At 46.8% G+C, this 12,489-nt stretch overlaps 1 protein-coding gene across 8 annotated transcripts in view; it reads right to left on the reverse strand.

The window, feature by feature from the left end:
* Window positions 1-6,964, reverse strand: part of FYN (FYN proto-oncogene, Src family tyrosine kinase) — a 150,194-nt gene extending 143,230 nt beyond the window's left edge. For 5 of the 8 annotated variants that reach the window (XM_072855701.1, XM_072855698.1, XM_072855697.1 and 2 more), the window contains exon 1: window positions 6,564-6,964. The gene's annotated coding sequence lies outside the window, so the exon portion shown is untranslated. The remainder of the gene's footprint in view (window positions 1-6,563) is intronic. The other 3 variants (XM_072855704.1, XM_072855703.1, XM_072855702.1) reach the window with 2 other exon arrangements.
* Window positions 6,965-12,489: the final 5,525 nt, after the last annotated feature.

The following is a 12,489-nucleotide window of genomic DNA, read 5'->3' on the forward strand; positions in this document are numbered from 1 at the left end:
GCTGCGACGCAGCACGCTGTCACGGCTTCTGGCTTGGAGAACTTCTGAACTAACCAGCAACAAGTCTTCCCAATTATTTTGGGCAAGATCATCAACTTCAATTATAATCCCCAGGGCAATTTTGCAGTTTAAAGGTCAGGCACAAAAGGGAAAAAAACAACATTCGTGGGGAAAAAAAAAAAAAAAAAATCAACAATTATCTGCACACCGATATCAGGAGCCAAGATAGAAACTGCATGATATTCCAAAGTCATGCCAGGAAAACCTTCAGAACTGCCTCTTTTGTAAGTGGTACAGCTGCAAGTCAAAGATCAACGTTATGCAAAGTGCTCTTTCACACACAGGTTGTTCTAAAACAAGGGAGGTTGGAAGGTCTTTATTAATACAATAAAAAGCCTCCAAATGAATGTTAAAGTTTATTTGTTTAAAAAACCCAGAAGTAAAATAATAGAAATTGTAAAGAAAAAGGATGCTAGGAACCACCAGATATGGTCATTAGAGAACTCTCATGGAACAGAAAAGTTTTGCTTAAAAAAAAAAAAAAACACCACAAAACCTCGAATGGGTATTTAACACTAATCTTCATTCTCATATCCTGTTTAACTTCTCTGTATAGCTTCATATAGCAAACTGAGGCCTGACAAGATAAAAACTAGCTGGCAATAATATTTTCATCTTGGACTATACCAAAAAGGCTCCAGAACTATTTTGGTCAAATCTGTTAACATGGGAAAACTGGAGCCAAGAGGAAAAGGAATTTCAACAGAAGATATTTCATCCAAGTCAAGCCAATCATTTGAGGTTTCCTCCTTCCTCCTCCAAAAATTGCTAAAACAAGAGTTATTTGCAAGTTTAAGTGGTGCCAAACACTTCTTTTCTCTTAAAGCAAATGTCCTCACACACACACACAAGAGCAGTTTCCTCTCGCCTGCTTCAGCCAGCTCTTCCTTTGAACTGCTCAACGTCCCTCCACCCCAGGTACTTCTCCGTTTCTTCATATGTTGTGCTGGTGCCATTACCATCACTTTCAGCTTCAAAACATTTTCCATATTCAGCACTGCAAGTGACATAGCTTTGGTGAATAAAACAATATTTTTCAAACGTTTCTGGAAGCTTCAGTACTGATGGTACGTTTTGCCTGAAACATAACGTGTCAGGCAAATTTCAGGTTAAAATAAACTGTTACAGCCCTTACACAGCCAAGGCTTTAGATGTTTATCTGTCTTTTAGAGCTCCCAGAGATGTCGCAAGGCAGCATCAAGGACATGAGGAAGCTCCTCCCTGGGCCACCCCAAGAGCTGTGAAGCAAAGCGTACTATGCAAGGTAGAGCCTTCGTTCAGTGCTGGCTGCTAATAGTGCAACGGGGTCATGCGTTTTGGGGACAGCCCAGTAACTGCTCTCACAGCACAGGATCCAATACTATTCAGAGTAGCTCTGGCTCCTTTGAGGAGCTCTTGCTGGGCTGCTTCGTACTTCAAAGCACTGAGCACATCACTCGACAGCCACTTCTCAACATCCCTCCTTTCTGGTTGTAGCCACAAGGTACCTAAAGCAGGATGGGACAAAGAATTTCCCTAGGCTAGAAAAGGCATCCAGTGATTGCTGCCTCCTAAAAACCCCACCAAAATAAAATAAAATAAATAAGCGTGGAGGGGTGACCTTCTCTGTTCCCATCATAACATTCTCACATTGCAGCTGCCTTGTATAGTTCATCATATTAAACCATGTCTCAGTGTGAAGAACATCAACTAACTTCCCCTAAGAATTTAGGTTACTGGCTTAATCAAGTAGGACTTATTACTCACAGATACTCTAGAAAATTATAGCGTGGAACAAGCAACTTTCAGAGGTGCAAGACCTCCCCGAATCAGAAGCTGAGCTGGAAAATGTGGGGTAACCTCTCCCCATATCACCCTGTCACAAACACCACCAGTAGATCCATTCAAGCCTTTGATACAAAAAAGGAGCTGCATTTTGGGAAGAACAGCAAGTTTAAAATTCATTTGCTCTCCTCTCCCCTGTTGAAAAAATTATTTTACTCAGGCCATCTAATTCAAATCAGTTGATATTGCCAGGCTAGGTTTTTCATGGCTTTTTCAGATGGAAAACGTTCATTTAAATTCACGGTATACAAGGAGCAGAGCTGGTCAGGAAAAATCCGACAGTCATTTTCTGTAAGAAAATTTAGTTCTAGGTCCATACCTAAAAGCTCTGTAAAACTGTGGTTGATTTTATACTTCAGTAAAAAGTCAAGATGTCAAAGGTTCTATTTTGTTCCAAACAGGTGCCAATATTTTGAGTTTAAATCCTTGCTTTCATAGCAAGTTACCATTCAAAACAGTCAGAAGCAAGATGAGGCAACATGTTTTCATTGACTTGAAGTAATTTTATTTTTCACTTCCCCCAGCAGAAGTGCTGATATTGTTCAGTTTTGTTCCCGTTCCAAGTGAAGGAAAGTTCTGAAAATCCTTTACAAAATGTCATTGTTTTCCTGCGGCCAGTGGTAAGGAGAACAACAGGGCGCTTCTCCCTGGCTGCAAATTCCCAGAAGGTCCAGCCTGTTTCTAGTTTCAGGGCTCAAGGACATCTCCCGCAGACAGGTTTAACTTGACCACTCTCAAACAGAGAGGTGGCTTACCTGCCTGAAACCAAACCAGTGCTTCAGCACGTTAAGAAGTGAGACTGCCCTACAGCACGGTGCTAACGAGGCCCACATGCTCCTTAAGGAGCGTGGGTACGCTTCTTGGGTGTACCAAAACAACTTAAACCTTTCACCTTTCATCCGGACCTGTCATTTCTCAGTCTAGAAGCAAGTCAGGCACTAAGGGCAAAACCTGTGAGAGGATGCAAATGCTAAAAATCCCAGTTCTTCTACACCTGCGCATTTGTCACCTATTGAAATACTAAATGTAAGTTGGGGGGCTTTTTGTCTGTTTGTTTTAAATTATTACTATCTCATCAAGAGCAGCTTGGGGTTTTTAAACGGCAAGAGCAAGCCACTGTGGTGCCAATGAGACACCGAGCAGGCAGGCAGATGCACCACTGGAGTTTCACCTCTTTCTGAGGCACTTTGTATTGGGTGGCCCAGGCAGCATTTCCCCTGGCACACCGGCAGCTGGGAGTGCAGCTCTGAGGTGCACGATGTGTTCAGCACAGCGCAGCAAGCAGCTACATCCCTCGCTCAGGGGTGCGAGATCCACAGGGGTCGCAACCGCCCTGGCAGCGAGGCCTCAGGACGCTCCACGCTGAAGCAAGCAAACCCTTTTGTGGGTTTCGCCTTAAGCAAATCGCTGACTTGCACAATACAGATCTGTAGGCCTTTTGTCACCAAAGGAGCCCTTAATTTCTAGATTTCAATGAGACTGGTTGGGTGAATTAGATTTGTGAGTCCTGTTTTTGGAGTAATGGGTCAAAATCACTTGCGAAAACACTTCTGCGGGAGCTGCAGGGGTGGGAAAGGGCCAGGAGTTACTGGTTTTCTCCCTCTCGAAGGAAGGTCACTTTGACAATACACACTGCCAGCAGCAGACCTGCCCATAAAGCAAATTACAAAGCACTGTCTGTGACACAAATGAACGCCACTATTATACATTCAAAGTAGTGCCCAACCTGACTTAAGCAGAACTTTACAAAACAAGTTTGAATCAAATATTAATGCGTACCCCAGAGAGGAGGAGGAAGGGAAAACACATGCGTGCAACTCTTTCTCTCCCTGAAGTAAAAGCACTATAATGCAGCAAGACAGCAAAGTGAAGATGCTGGTTAAATAAAAGTAATGGGGCATGGGGTGGCCAACAGCTCTCAGCCTTCTTTAACACAATTAAATATATGATATTGTAGATGTATCATATTACAGTGTTAAATCATCGCAAAGGCACCGGACAGTTTTCATTCATCCAGCCACAATCTTATTACACCGTAAATCCAGTTCAGACCATACCATGTCCAGATGAGCCGTGTTAAACCAAATATACTAAGTCATAGGGCCAGTGGCCACAGAGGTCCTCTCCGTGTCAGACTCCACCCATGCATTTCAGACGACACTATTCAGGCATTTCATATAAAGTTATTGTGAAATCTAGTACCGTATCTCAAAAATATCTAGTTCATCAGCAATGCTTTATCTTACTCAAATGATACATAAATTTGTCAATGGGCCCTAACTTTTAAAGATACTTAAAATGAAAATTATTAATAAGCAATTTCTCTGCACCACCTTCATCACTTCTGCCTTACATCGACTGCCATGCCCAATACGGCAGAGTTGTTTAACCTTCACTGGAGACACATATTTAGTCAACCTCAAAACAATTTCTAGAGAAGCCTGTTCATGGTTTTACACTTAACTGGTATTTCATGCCACTACATCTTCCACCAGCAGGCAACACAGAATTTCTGAAACAACATGCCTGAAGCATAAACCACAAAACACCACAGCCAGTGGCCAACCATTAGTCAACCTCATATTGGAAATCCTTATTTTTGCCAAAGATGAGCCATGCAGATGAGGCAGTAATTTGTTAGAGGTGGAGAAGAAACAGGCTTACAGGCACCCTCTAAGAAACATCTGAACATTTCAACAAACTAAGAGAAATCTGCAGCCTACTACCAACAAAATACAAATGTTGAAGGCATTAATTAGGTAATCTTCCTTTCTCTTTTTCATCAAAATCACAGCTTTGTGGGGTAAAAAAAGCCTCAAGAAGGAACCCATTGGTTTTTCCAAGATTCCCTTCTTAAAACTGTTGTTTAAAAATCGTGAAAAGTCACAGATCTACTGACCCCCATCAAGTGCTACCAGTTTTCTGAGCATACACATCAAGGTGCTGAAAACTCCTGTATCACTGGGGGGAACGTAACAACCCTTCCATGTTACGGATACTAAGTAAACATTCAATTTGAACTTCTCTTCCCTCCAGTTTCCCACTGGGTCAAGCAGTGGCTGCAATGGATGAAACTGAGAAGTTGGAGATGCTGCCTTCCCTGCCCTTCCCACGCTGGTGTTTTTCTTCTGGCCTCCTTTGTTCACTTAACAGAACTTTGTTTGAAGTGTGTTTTTACTCCTTCACTGCATGACAAACCCACACAGTCAGAAGACAGGCTTATAAAAACCACAGATCTCCAGCAGGGAGCTCAACGGTGGGTGTAATATTGGACACAGCTCTCCATTCATCATGCACATTCTCCGGATTTCAAGTTGACAGTGTCCCTTTAGCTTACTGTTCCTCCTCATAGGAGATCAGAGGAGTCAACCCTAACGAAAACACTTCCTCCACCAGCACATAAACAAACAGATCTTCACCTGCAATTGTTCTAAGCTTCGGCCACAGAACGCTAGTTAAAAAGATATCAAGGAAAAAAAAAAAAGATGGGTGTGTGGGGAGGAGATACTGGAAAGTGTTACAGCTGCAGGGATGGTGGAAGGAAGGATGTGGGAGTTAAGGAGGTTGTATGCAAGGAGGAAAATGACAAGGTCTCAAAGGCGTTCCCAGTACTGTGCATGCATTTCAAAAGCCCGGTCCGTTCCCACTTGTTATTTAGCATTTTAAGAATCAGAGCGTATCAGAATGATTGATGAACAACTGCAGAGGGTTGCTTTCCACTCAGCCTAAACCTTCTCCTCCAGCACAGACCGACTCAGCCCTGCCCTCCCTGTCACCACTGAACAGACGAAGATGTCACGGTCCTGTTTTCACAAAGTGACCCCCTTCCCTCCCCGGCCCTCTCCTAGCACTCACGCACATGCCAAATCCACACGGAGCAGAAATAAGGCGAGTTCCCGAGGAAGCAGAACCCAAACTGAGGGTTATTAAGGAGGTCGGGCGACACGTACACCGTAGCTCTGCAGACGCAGCAAAACGCTGGCACCCATGGTGTGGCGTTTGGTATCTCTCTAATCTAAAATGTGGCTGGAAAGGAACTGGCACCAGATCAGCGGCCTCATCTGGGGAGGAACAGAGAGGCTCTAGGGGAAAGACAAGAAACAAGCCTCTTTTCACATCCTACCACCCTTGGGCATTTTGTGCGTCCCTTCTTTCTTCCCTGAAAGAGGCCTTTGTCACAGACGCGCAAATCCTATACGATTTATCTGAGAGGGAGAGAAGGTCTTTTTATTTATTTCCCCCCTCCCCTTTTTCGCAGTTCGGCGGCAACAAATACAGCCCTGTGCTGCGCCCCCTCCCCTCTCCCTGGCTCGCTGCCGCGGGGAGGGGGGGGGACACGGACACGGGCGACCCCCGGGCACGCAGGGGGCGCAGCGCCCGCCCGCCCCGGCCCCGCACAGCCGGTTACCGGCGCTGCCCCCGGCCCTCCCAGCGCCCCAGGCCGCGGCCGGCGGCTCCCGGCCGGGGAGGCGGCGGCGAGGGGTGGGTGCGCGTGTGGGGGTGCGTGGGGGACACCCGCAGCAGCGCGGCCGCCTCCCCTCCCCAGCAGCCCCCGCACCCCATCACCGCCCGGGCGCACAAAGGAAACAAACACGCCGCAGCATCCATCCATCCCCCCCGCCCTCGCTCCCGCTCCCCCCGGGCGGCAGCGGCGCGGCGGGCTCCGGCCCCTCCGTTACCTGAGGCAGCTCGGCTGGGCTCAGCTCAGCGCAGCGCGGGGCCGGGGCGGCGCCGCCGCACTCACATCCTCCTCGCTCCGCTCCTCCGCCGGCTGTCCCCGCCCGCTCGCCCGCCCGCCCGCAGCGAGGGGCGCCGCTGCCTCTCCCCGCGGGCAGACGCGCTGCGCCGAGCCCCGGCCGGGCGCGGAGGCGGAGGCTTCGTGCGGCGGCGGAGCCGCAGGCTGGGCAGGGACGAGCTCGCACGGGCTCTCCGCGCTGCTGCTGCTTCGCCTCCGCTCCGCTCCGCCCGGGCGAGCGCGGCTCGGCGCTCCCCTCCCACCGGGGCTCCTGACAGATGGCGCAACCGCAGCACCGCCGCCGCCCGGCCCCGCTCGCCCGCCCGCACGGAGCCGGCAGCCACTTCCCCCCGCCCGCCGCGCCCCGCCGCGGGGGCGGCCCCAGACTGGCAGCGCCGCCGGCCTATGGCGAGGCGCGGCCGGCAGCCGCCGCCGCTCTGATTGGCGGACGGCGGGGGAGGCGGGGCGGGCGAGGCGGCCCCTCAGCGCCCGGTCGCCGCGGCCGCGGGGAGGGCAGCGCCCGGCCGCCGCCCCCGGGTAGCGGCAGCCGCTTGGGGCGGCCCGCGGGAGGCCGGCGGGGCCCTGCCGGAGGCAGCCCCGGGCTGGCCGGGAAGAGGAGGCGGGGGCGAAGTGGAGGGAGAAGGAGGAAGAGGAGGGGTGGCCGGCCCGTGGCAGGGGTCGCGGCCGGCAGCCGCCACCGCCGGAGCGGCTCAGGTAGCTCCGCGCCCCGGGCCCCGCTGCGTGCATTCCGCCGGGGCGCCTCGGGGAGGCGGGAGGCGTGAGCTGAACGTCTCAACATCCCCGATGAATGGGAGAACAACCTTAAGCAGATTACGCCTCTTTGTAAAAGCTAACGTCTTGTTTTATTATCATGATTTTTTTATCCCTAATTCTTGAAATTGGCAATAGTAGGTTATAAGGCAACGGTGGTAATGAAATACGCGGAGATTTTCCAGAGTTATGGTTTTATTCCATTTTTCGCGTTTAATCGCAGAGTATTTCAGCCAGCCGTGTTGGGAGGAGTGTCAGCCCCACCATGGCCATCTTCCAGGGGTGTACTTGCCGTCCCCGCAGCACAGCTGGGCACCTTTGCTGGGGCTTCGCTCTTGCACTGTGCCCAAAGATGCGTCCTCCGGTCGCAGTGCACCTTGCTCCGCAGGCAGGTGATCAGAAAAGGTCTCTGTACACTTTGTTCCCTTCAGGTCCTCAGCAACACCATAACTCCTCCCGGCATTTCTCAGGGTGTTTGCGTCCACCTCCGACGCCCACTGAAAGCACCGCACGCTTCAGGTCTCCTCTCCAACAGAACCCTGCCCGTGACCTCAGATGCTCCCATGTTGACAGATTGGCACACCTCGCTGTCACTTGTGTCCTAGGCTTGCAAAGCTCTTTTGCCTTAGCACTGAAGAAATTGCAGTTTAGGCTCCAACAAGAACAGGAGAGAGATGTAAAATACAGATGCAGAGGGAGAGAAACTTAACAAAACATGTTGAAATAGCAAAGAGAACTATAAGACAAGTTTTCAATAAATAAGGTTTACATTTCTCTCTCTCTTCTCCTTCCCGGATTTCATTTTTGGCTGCCGGTATTTAACCAGACAATCATTTCATCTTGATGATTTGATTTCCTGATGAAATTACAGTTTTACAGGTTCAAATGTAACCTTGTTTCCTATCAGAATGTCTACAACCATGTGCTTACAACAAAAAAGTGTTTCACTTCTCTGTCTAGGTGACCATGTAGGTTGTGTGTAGGTGACTCTTGATCATTACATTTCAAGACCCTACAGAGTTTGTTCCACTAAATCATGTAAAGAATTTGGAGAGGATGGGAATTCCAAAAGAAAATGTCACTCGGTGTCACTTCTCATTTAAAACCTGATTATAGATGTATAAACAAACAAAATTTTCAGGCTCCTAAGTAGCTTATTTTTAGATCCCAGGTGGGATCCTGATCCTACGGACTTTGAGGAGCTCAGGCTGCAGCCACTGGGCCAGCGGCAGGCACCAGCTCAGGCAGAACAGAGTTGCTGGCCAGAGACCACCCTCAGCTGGCCCAGCACAGTCTGGAGGGAGAACAGAGTTACAGACTTCCAGCTTGGAGACTATCAGGACTGCAAATGGTGCAAAAAGTTTGCCTTTTTTATGGGCTTATGCATAATCTTAGCTCCCCACAGTCAACAGAGGTTTATATTCTTGGGGATCTTAGGCATCTTGGAAATTAATCAAAGAGCCAGATGTTCTTCCTGCAAAAGCTATAGGGAAGAAATGCACTTAATTTTATAATCAAGAAACTGGGACTAAAGAATCCTTGTCCAAAACTTTGAATGCTCTTGCTGTGAATTAAAACCAGAATGGCACAAATTACAAAAACAAACAACCCACCACTCTTTTTTGAGCCAAACCGGAAAATAACCAACTAATCAATGAAAGCAGACCAAAACAATATCACACATCAGCCACAGAGCTGCTCTAAACCCGGGCAGATAAACTGGCTTGGCAGCATGCCGTAGAAAGTCTGACGCTCTGAGCTAGTACAGCTGAAGAGGTGCAAGGTGTGGAGTCAGAAACCAAGTGCTGGTAGTTGCATGGGAAACATAGGAAGAAGCCTTGGGTTTCCCCTTTAGGGCATCTGTAATTTCTTTAGGATCATAAAGACCAACAGAGCTGCTGTGAGTTCCTACGGCCCCCGCGGGAGAGGTTAGACGTGCTGGAGTGTTGCCTCTGCGTGAGTCGAGCCTGCACGTGCCCACAGCAGCTCCTCCTCGTACAAGTCTTGTTCTTTGGCCCTCACCACCATGGTCTGACCATATTGATATCTGCCTTCAGGAATCACCCAGAAAATCTGTCAGGCATCCTCCCAGCTAAACAGAATAAATAATTACATTTAGCTACATAATACAGGAGCAGCTCTTTACATTCTCCTCTTACTCCCTCGACTTTTCTAAGGATCTTAGCCTTAAGTCCATAACGCTGTTTTCTCCTACCTTCATCTATGTGGCCTTCCTCCTCATGCCAAACTACTTTCTCCTTCTTTCTCCAACCTCACCTTAAAACATTTATTCATTAAAATCTTGAAATAATGTCCACTGAAATCCTGCTTCCCCATCAGCTGTTTTCATGGAAAACATGAAAAATACTGTCAAAACCTTAATTCTGCACACAGCCACATGTGCTAAATGATGTGGTGTCAAGATTTTCCCCTTTCCTTCCTATTCCCTGGTCCTGTCTTCCTATAGAGTTGCAAAAAGCCATGCCATTTTTGCAGTTGAGCAATATGAAAATTACAGAGCCTGATTAGGATTTATTTGTATTAATAATTTAGCATCTAGGAATGCAGTGCAACAGTCACAAAATGACACATGAGTGCCCATTGGACTTCTCAGCGGGCAAGAAATCAGTGACAGATATCATGAATGTATGCTGAATAAATAATAGCCACAGTTTGTACTGAAAGGTAATATTTTGAGAAGCAAAACATGCTGAAGTTTGAAATAGCAAGGAGATGTAAAGGCAGCTCTTTGTCAGAACAGGGCAGGACATCAGTTTTCTTGGTTGTTTCAAACCACTGTTGGTAAAACTAAGCTGCCTCTCAGAAAAACCCATCAGCATTACTTGCTGGATTCTTCTGAGCCATAATTTGTAAAAGTGAGAACCTAAGAAACTTGTATTTTAAAAGATCCACAAAAGTGGTGAGTTTTACAGTGTCTTTTTTAATCACAAACTTCTTGACTGAGACTGGCTTTCAGAAGGATAACCAAATGTCATGTTCAAATTCTTCACTCAACCCAATACACTAATCACAGAGTAATAGGTCCCTAATCGGCTTCACCACTTTATATCCTCTCTTACGCTTCCTCCCTTTCTACATTGCTAACTCAGCAATGCTTCCGTTTGTTTTGGTTTTGGCTGTGTGTATTTTACCAGCTATAGCCTGTCATGTATAGCATATTATAGTAATAATTACAGAGTAGTGGGAAAAAAAAGGAACTGAACTAGCCTACAGTATTTTAAGAGGCTGACAGTATTTGCCTAAAACATCCCACTGTGTTTTCAGGAGGTGCTTCGGCTGGGGAGTGCTAAATGGGTCCTGCTGACTCACGGGTGATTACTGCCAGGGGATGCTGAGGTGGCAGGTCTGCCTCCCTGGGGAGACCGTCTTCGAGGTGGGAACAGCAGCCTGGAAGCAGAAGGGAAAGGTTTGAGCTGAGCTCTTCATCCTCCTCGTCAGCGCAAACCATGCTAATATGCGGAAGCTGAAGGAAAGGTATTGGCAGGGATAGGAAAAGAGCGCTTCGTGTTTTGTGTAATGTATAGGTACTTGTGGGAGCAGGTAGACAGAGGAAACTCGATCACAATTATGTCTCTAAAGAATAAACAGAAGAGGCCTTCCTTATTGCTGTAGAGGACCTAATCTCAAATGTTTACATTCATACCAGCCTGTTTTTCTTATTGTCTTAGAATGTCCCTAAAACACAAATTGGAAGAGCTGTTTCCTCAGACACTTCACAGAGGTTTTCCCAAACCAGCAAAGCAGGTGCTAAACTGTAAGCATAACATCTTCAAATGGGATCAGGCATTTTCTAGAAGTTAAACGTCTGTGTTTATAAGCTCTGGATGTGTTTGCACTCTCTGTGGCTACGCATGGACATGGGGAAAAAAACCACACATGGGGCTACCTGAGGAAATCCAGAAATAACATAAAAATATTAAATCCATCTTTTCATAACTTCCAGACTTATTAAAAGTCGCATCCTACTAAAGTCAGAAAAAAAAATTCTTACTCTTATTTTACTTAGTCAAATAAACATTTTAAACTCTCTATGAAAGTTGGTAAAATGTATTGACTTTCAGTAAAAATATTTTTAAAATGACAGTGAGGAGCCTGTGGGAGAAGGGCACTGGGAACAGCAGTGCATCTATAATCCAGCCAAGGAATATATTAAATCTTTTTTGGGGACAGTATCTTTTCAAAGATACAGGAGGCAGTGTGTTTATTACATTACATAATTTTGAGGAAATGAAGAACAGTTAATACACTTAAAGATGCGTCATTGTCCTCCTTCTGCTGTCAGCATTAGCCCTCTGCTGAGCATCAGAGGAATGCTGGGAAGGCTGGCTTCCTATGGTGGAATAAACCTGGAGCAAAAAGCCCAAGTTTATGCTTAAATATCACTGTCTCCATTTACTTATAGAGAACAACCCCGTAGCAGATGCATTGATAAATTGCAGACATACACCCCGTCTTCCAAGAAATAGGTCCACATAGGGCTTTGTGATTCCCAGAAGCATACACTTTCCAAAGAATTATCCCCAAATGCCAAAAAATAGAAGTAAGCTGTTTCTTGCCTGTCACTGTCTCCAAGCCACACTGTGTAACAGAATTAACATAGCAGTTTTCAGGTCTAAAATGTAAGCGGGTGCTTAGAAATAACTTACCCCATAAGGATACCTCAGATTACCCAGGGAAATCTTTGGGGAAATACTAAGGGAAAACTTGGATTTTAGTGCTTCCATCCCCAACATATAAAATGGGGATAACAATGTCTTCTTACTTGTGCAGCGTGAAGATTAATTACTATTTCTAAAGAATTAAAGATATTCTGGGCAGGCTGTACTGCAGAAGCTCATGAAGAAAATTAATAATTCTCTTTCCATTGTCGGGCTGGATTTCCGCACAGTGCCACCTCCTGAATGTGAGGAGAGCAATATTTCTATTTTTCTCTTTAATCCTTTTGGCCATTACATCACCAAATGAGTCAGGATTCTCTGGAAAAAAAGATCCACAATCCTGTGACTAACTACTGCATCCACTCAGGGAGGCTACAGCAAGGTTATGTAAACTGTCCCAGTTCTGGCACTACCCAACTG

The sequence above is a fragment of the Ciconia boyciana genome, chromosome 3, assembly GCF_034638445.1.
Source record: "Ciconia boyciana chromosome 3, ASM3463844v1, whole genome shotgun sequence".
Lineage (NCBI taxonomy): Eukaryota > Metazoa > Chordata > Aves > Ciconiiformes > Ciconiidae > Ciconia > Ciconia boyciana.